Genomic DNA, 7500 nt, shown 5'->3' with positions numbered 1-7500 from the left:
CTAGGGTGTTACTGTACCTTCCTGTTCCTGTAGTTATGGTTCAAGAGGGACAGAACAACAGAGTTTTTAGTCTGAGTCTGTGTTGTCTGGCTTGGGGCAGAGTCCCCCTCGCTGACCTAACACATACAAAGGGAGCTTAGCTCCCTTAGGTCACTACCGAAAGTTTCTGTAGTTATGATTCCTTCTTTTGTGATCTACCAGACTAGTCCTGTTGCTGTTCTCGGGGGAGGATAAGTTCTTCCCTTGGGAGTAGCAACGCCTTCATTGCTTTGGTGCTCTGGAAGCTGGCAAGTATTGCTGGCCTTTCCCCTTAGATCTCCCTTAGGCTAAGATAAGTTTCTTGGCTGCGCATGATCTGTCACTAAAGCAAGGTTGGCAGGACCCTCTTGTCCCTTCCCCCTCTATCTCCGTAATGGCCTAGCCATTACTGTACTGTACCTTGCCGGCCGGCAGAGCTGGCCGGCAGGGGTCTTACTGTACTGTACGTCGTTCTACTTCTGGACCTAGTATAGGTTGGGATGTGGAATTGACTCAGCCCATTGCCGGCCGGCAGAGCTGCTGGCCGGCAAGGGTCTTATGTTTTCGAGTGCTGCCCGGACCTCTCTTGGTCCCTCATCCATGCCTGCCGGCAGAGCCGGACGGCATTGGTCAAGGAAGCCTGAATTAGTTTCTCCCCTTCCTTATATGCACTCTTTCGGTTGCCGGGCTTGGAGGTTGTGTACACTCTTATCCCGGCATCCATTCTATTTTTCTTCTAGTGCTGTACCTGTCCCGGCTGCCGGCCTATGAGGCCGGCAGCCGGGCAGGTGTAGTCCTCTGGCTCTTTTGCTGCCGGCTGGCATCGGTCTTGTACCTTTGCCGGCCGGCTTATGTCAGTCCTTGTCTGCCGGTCACCAAGAGTGTGGCCGGCAGCTGGGTACTACCTTGTGTAGTTGCTGGCCGGCAGCCATTGCCGGCCAACACTGGCTGTTACCGGCCGGCAGTTGCTGCCGACCGGCACAGGCATTTGAACCAGAGTGCTGCCGCCCTATAGCTGTTAAGTAGTATACTTTAAAGCTAGTTGTGGTGTGTGCCGGCCGGCAAAGGCAGGCCGGCACACATCCCCCTATACCGTACTAGTATTCTTCTGTATAGCATATACAGTAAGAAGAAAACTATAGTAAAGGTTTTGGTACAGCACTGTATCTTCTAACACTATTGTGTTTTCTTGCACATCCCTTTGCTGTTGCCCTCAGATAGGAAGCTGAGCTCTTCCCTGTCTATTATCTAGGATTTTAAAATCATTGCTTAGGTGTGAGCTCCACCTGTTTCCTATGGAAACCTTGCATTGGTTACTCTAGAAGATATAAACCATTTTGATTTTATTATCTGGAAGGCTGCAACAATGGGTTGTGAGGGAAACACAAGTGTGTGTCTTTCCTTTATGAATTGTTATGCTATACTATGCATATCCAGTGATACATAGTTAACTTGATACTCATGGAAATTTCTTCTCTTTACAGGAGGACCCTCCGAGGTGCAGAAATGTTTTCTGCAATGTCCGCAGCAAGAACCTCTGCGGACATGAGTGTTGTAGGAGACACGCAGCATGCGCTGTCTCCAAGGATGATCTCCAGTATTGGGACCCTCAGGTATGTACTGTATGCACTAACCTGATTACTGAGGCTTTTGATTCCCCTAGAACGGCGGAATCAAGGGATATAGCAAGGGAAAAGCTTCGTACTTGGGTAAGGGGCTTCAAGAAGAACACCTCTGGCCCTTATCTTCCAAGTGAGAAGATGAGGGCGTATCTTTTTCCCCAGGCATCAGCTGATGCAGTGATTCCCCAGCCTCAAGAGGAGATCCCTCAAGATCAAGTCCAGGTGGACGTGGAAGTCGCAGTCGCGATGCAAGACATCCAGTTGGATGACAGGATGTCTGACCTGGACGAACGTTTGGAAGAAGACCTCCTGGCAGTAGGTCAGGATGAAGTTCAAACCCCGGATGTCGTAGAGGATGAGGTCGACGAGGTGTCGGCTACTCCGGTTCAGATGCCGGAGCCTATCCCCTCAACATCGGCTGGTCTCCCAGTAGAACTGGGACAGGCCCTCTCTTCGATTGTTGGAATGATCCAACAAATGCAAAAGGAGAATCAGGAGAAGGCGGCTGCAATGGAACTGCGTATGCAGTCCCTGGCAGAATCACATGGGCCCCGGAAAAGGCTCAATGTGAAAGACCTTCCCATATTCTCAGATGCTAACCCATGGAGGTATGCTGAGCACATGCCGATGACGACTGGAAAGATCGTCATCTCGGATAAGCTGGGTTCAGTTCCCCTAGAGGAGGTAGAATTCTGACCCAGCAAGGCATCATATCCGGACTGCTATGTCCGGCTGAGAAAAGAACCAGCTTCAAGGGAGGAGACAGAGCCGAAGGAGGTCATTATTATGGACCACGCTAAGGCTCAAGCCCTACTTTTATCCTCGATGAAAGAGAGGGGCTTCTCTAGCTCGAAGGTAGCTGCATTGAGCAAGAAGCTCCCTTCTTTTGTGTCCTCTCCTGATAGAGCCTTCCCCTTTTTACAGAAAGGGTTTGCGGCTGTCCTAAAGGCAGTCGAGGTCGGCAAGCCTTGCCCCTCCCTGGAGGAGTGTAAACCCTTGTCGCTGGCCCTGCCTATGGACCACAAAGACTGGAAGGATGTCCATCTGACATTCTCAGTGGGAAAGTTGGAGGCTGATATTGCCGGACGGCAATTCGGCGAGGACCTCCCCAAGCTGTCCGACTCTCTTTTACGAAGAGAGTTCGAGACAAAAGAAAGACTGGCTGCCTCAATGTCTCATCAGACTACTCTTGAGACGATGGCAAGTGACCCCAAGGTCCATGAAATGTTCATGGTAGTGGCTAAGTCTCACCTAGCCACAGTGACGAAGGACCTTTATGGCTTCGTCAAGGCAAGGAGAGCTTGCAGGGAGTTCGTGTTCACCGGGGCTTCGGTGAGACACGAGCCAAGGAAGTTAATCTCCTCCAACATTTGGGGAAAAGACCTTTTCCCTACCGATGTGGTCAAAGAGGTTGTTGATAAGGCCGCCGTGGAGAATAGAAACCTTCTCCAGAAGTGGGGCCTGGCTATCAAAAGAAAATCTTCCCCGGATGAGGGTCCTCAACCAAAGAGGAAGAATATGAGGACTAGGCTACCGTCTCGGCCAGCCAAGCCTTATAGACAGCAACAGCAACTGCAATTGCCATTGCCTTCAGTGCCCCAGATGGTGGCACAAACCCCGACTACTTTTCAGTGGGTACCCCAGGCTGTGCCAGGTCAGTCAACCACATTTACCCCAACGTTCGAAGGACAGTCTTCTTCCTTTCGTGCAAAACCTAGAGGAGCAGCCAGAGGCTCGTCTAGGCGCCCCTCAAGGGGAAGGGGATTCAGAGGTGGTCGTGGTCAGGGAGGCAAGACCTCAGGACGGCAGTCCAAGTGAAACGATACCGGTAGGAGGGAGACTGATGAAATTTTGGGATCGCTGGACCTTCAATCCCTGGGCCCAAAGCCTACTCAAGAATGGACTGGGCTGGAGCTGGTACAGCACTCCACCCCCGTGCCTTCGGTTTTTCCAACACTCCACCCCCGTTTTGGAGGAGTACGTTCAAGAACTGTTGGAGAAAAAGGTGATCCGAAAGGTGAAGTCCATCAAATTCCAAGGGAGGCTGTTTTGTGTTCCCAAGAAAGACTCGGAAAAGCTCAGAGTCATTCTGGACTTGTCGCCACTCAACAAGTTCATAGTGAATTGCAAATTCAAGATGCTAACACTGCAACACATAAGGACCTTACTGCCCAAGAGGGCATACTCAGTCTCTATAGACTTGTCAGACGCCTATTGGCACATTCCAATCAGCCGTCGACTCTTCCCCTACCTAGGGTTCAGGCTACAACGGAGAGTGTACGCCTTCAGAGCCATGCCATTCGGGCTAAACATAGCCCCAAGGATTTTCACGAAGCTTGCGAGCGCAGCTCTCAAACAATTACCCCTAAAGGGAATTCAGGTAGTAGCCTACCTGGACGACTGGCTGGTGTGGGCAGCATCCGAGACGGAATGCTTGCAAGCTTCCAGTCAGGTGATCCAGTTCCTAGAGTACCTAGGCTTCAAGATCAACAGAAAAAAGTCTCGACTTTCTCCATCTCAAAAGTTCCAGTGGCTGGGAATCCACTGGGACCTTTTGTCACACAGTTTCTCCATCCCGACGAAGAAAAGGAAGGAGATAGCGGGCTCTGTCAAGAGACTTCTAGATTCCGAAAGGATATCAAGACGCGAACAGGAGAGGGTACTACGCTCTCTCCAGTTTGCTTCAGTGACAGACCCAGTGCTAAGAGCACAGCTAAAGGATGCAACCGGAGTTTGGAGAAGGAATGCATCAAACGCGCGAAGAGACCTGAGAAGACCAGTGCCGCCTCGGCTACGTACTCTTCTCAGACCTTGGTCCCAAGCCAGACATCTAAAGAAGTCGGTTCTTCTTCAGCCACCTCCCCCGTCGATGACGATTCACTCAGACGCCTCAAAGGAGGGATGGGGAGGTCACTCTCATCGGAAAAAAGTCCAGGGGACTTGGTCCAAGCTATTCAGGACCTTTCATATAAACTTTCTAGAAGCTATGGTAGTGCTCCTTACCTTAAAGAAAGTCTCCCTGCGTCACTCGATCCACATAAGATTGGTGATGGACAGTGAGGTGGTTGTGAGATGCTTGAATCGACAAGGGTCGAGGTCACCACCTCTCAACCAAGTGATGTTAGCCATTTTCCGATTGGCGGAAAAGAAGAAGTGGTACCTGTCGGCAGTTCACCTTCAAGGAGTCCGCAATGTGACAGCGGACGCTCTATCCAGGTTCACACCGATAGAGTCGGAATGGTCCTTAGACGCAGGATCATTCTCCTTCATTCTGAATCAAGTCCCAGAACTGCAGATAGACCTCTTTGCGACGAAAGACAACAAGAAGTTGCCCCTGTACGTGTCCCCGTACGAGGACCCCTTAGCGGAAGCAGTGGACGCAATGTCCCTCGACTGGAACAGATGGTCCAGGATTTATCTGTTCCCTCCTCACAACCTTCTGTTGAGGGTCCTCAACAAACTGAGATCCTTCAAGGGGGGTAGCGGCAATAGTGGCCCACAAGTGGCCGAACAGTATGTGGTTCACCTTGGCGTTGGAACTACAGATGAAGTTCGTGCCGCTACCACATCCAGTTCTGACCCAGCGAGTCCAGAAGTCGACTGTCTGCACTTCATTACAGAAAACCCAGACCCTGCAGCTCATGATTTTCTCGTCCTTGCGGTGAGAAAGCGTTTCGGGATTTCGAAAGCAAGCATAGACTTCCTAGAGGAATATAAGTGCAAATCGACTAGAAGGCAATATGAGTCATCTTGGAGAAAATGGGTGGCCTTTGTAAAGGCAAAGAATCCGCAGGAGATCTCAACAGACTTCTGCTTATCTTTCTTCATCCACCTCCATGGCCAAGGGTTGGCAGCTAACACGATTTCAGTGTGTAAATCTGCTTTGATGAGACCCATTTTATTTGCCTTCCAGATCGACCTAGGTAACGAGATCTTTAATAAAGTTCCGAAAGCCTGCGCTAGGCTCAGACCTTCAGCACCTCCAAAGCCCATCTCATGGTCCTTAGACAAAGTTCTTCACTTAGCCTCCCTGTTGAGCAATGAAGAATGTGCGTTAAAGGATTTGACGCAAAAAGTTATTTTCCTATTTGCACTCGCGTCCGGGGCCAGGGTTAGTGAGATCGTAGCCCTCTCGAGAGAGGCAGGTCGTGTTCAGTTCCTGGATGGGGGGGATCTGAACCTGTTTCCGGATCCTACATTTCTCGCCAAGAATGAGTTACCCACCAACAGGTGGGGTCCCTGGAGAATCTGCCCTCTGAAAGAAGATGCATCTCTATGTCCAGTAGAATGCCTAAAGGTCTATCTTCGTAGAACTTCAGACTTCAAGGGTGGTCAACTATTCAGGGGAGAAACATCAGGCTCAAATTTATCTCTGAATCAACTCAGAGCGAAAATCACATATTTTATTCGCAGAGCGGATCCTGACAGTACACCCGCAGGTCACGATCCGAGGAAAGTTGCCTCATCCCTAAATTTCTTTAATTGTATGGATTTTGAACATCTCCGTTCATACACGGGCTGGAAGTCTTCCAGGGTGTTCTTTCGCCACTATGCGAAGCAAGTAGAGGAACTTAAGAGATCTGTGGTAGCAGCGGGTCGTGTAGTTAACCCTACTGTTTAACTCTGCGAGGAACAGTGGTCTTAATTGGGACGATTAAGTCCAGGGTGAGTTTGTAGGTACATACTGTACTACAAACTAAATGAGGGCACCAAGTGCCCATATAGACTGTTCCTTCTTTCAAAGGTGAACCTAGCATAAGTTCAGACATGTGTGCCGAGCGTTTCTAACGCTAATGTGATTGATTTGTAATACAGACTTTCTGACGTGATACCTCGGTATCTTATTAAAGTGGTGTTTAATGGTTTTTCTTTCAGATAAACAAGTTCTGTTTACTATCATACTTATGCTTAAAGTTTTGGGTTATCCTCTTTTATATATATATATATATATATATATATATATATATATATATATATATATATATTTGTTGTTAACCTGTCTGTTTATTATCTGTCAATAAACTTGTTCTTGAGAACCTTGCGTCTCTTTCACCTGTGTCAATTTATTGGTATAATTGAGCATTTTAATTCTATGTATCTTATCTGGGATAATTCTGATAGAATTGTTCTGTTATGCAAGCTATGTTGCATTGGTTTATGTAGTCCCCTAATGGGAGGACTCCGTCCCATAAAGGGACGAGGGCGGTTTTATTAGTTTCTTCCTATGCGGATATAAAACCTTTGTTCAATACAAGTATTGTGCGGATTACTGGTCAATATATATTGACGCAGTGGTTCTATACAAACTATGCTTTACTTAATATAGGGCGAGACCACTATATTAGCTTGCCTGGTATTCATACATAGATATATGTACTCTTCGAGACTTTCCAGAGTCTAGTAGGACTCTTCCCTGTAGGGGGCAGGAAGCTCTAACATAGTTTATAGTTAGTTGAAAAGATGTATAACGGTAACATCTAAGGTCTCTAGGTCTAGTCGACCGGGAAAAAATTACCTCCGGGGAGTACGGCACGTTCTGAGAATCCACAGATACAGTAATGCTCTGGTACACTTCCATCAGGACGACATGGCTTGAGCCCAAAAAACGGATTTTGAGCGAAGCGAAAAATCTATTTTTGGGTGAGATGGCCATGTCGTCCTGATGGACCCTCCCTTGCCTTTCTAAGAAAGGGCTGTAGGACCCCTCCCTACATACAGTATCTGTAGCACCTCGTGTACGCTACAAGGAATACAGATGGCGCCAGGATTGGCGCCAGGCACGCATACGAATCGGGGGATAGGGAAGCCTTTGGAGCGGCTCCCCTTTTTCTTTCCCGAATTCGTATCTCGTCAATCACCT

The sequence above is a fragment of the Palaemon carinicauda genome, chromosome 5 (assembly GCF_036898095.1).
Source record: "Palaemon carinicauda isolate YSFRI2023 chromosome 5, ASM3689809v2, whole genome shotgun sequence".
NCBI lineage: Eukaryota > Metazoa > Arthropoda > Malacostraca > Decapoda > Palaemonidae > Palaemon > Palaemon carinicauda.
This window is presented reverse-complemented; position numbering follows the sequence as displayed.